The following is a 235-nucleotide window of genomic DNA, read 5'->3' as shown; positions in this document are numbered from 1 at the left end:
AAAAAAAAAAAAAAAAAAAAACACAAAACTAATAAAACCAAAGACAACAAAACCAATAAAAAAATAAAAACAAATAAAAAAAACAAAAAACAAAAATAAAAAAATAAAAAAATAAAAGCTTACACAAGTCTGAAAGACAGCAATAGCAGCAAGAAGGAGACTGGGTGTCTCCCAATAAAAAAAAAAAAAAAAAAAAAAAAAAAAAAAAAAAAAAAAAAAAAAAAAAAAAAAAAAA

Source organism: Eimeria mitis, genomic scaffold (assembly GCF_000499745.2).
Source record: "Eimeria mitis Houghton genomic scaffold, Emh_scaff1528, whole genome shotgun sequence".
Classification (NCBI taxonomy): Eukaryota; Apicomplexa; class Conoidasida; order Eucoccidiorida; family Eimeriidae; genus Eimeria; species Eimeria mitis.
This window is presented reverse-complemented; position numbering follows the sequence as displayed.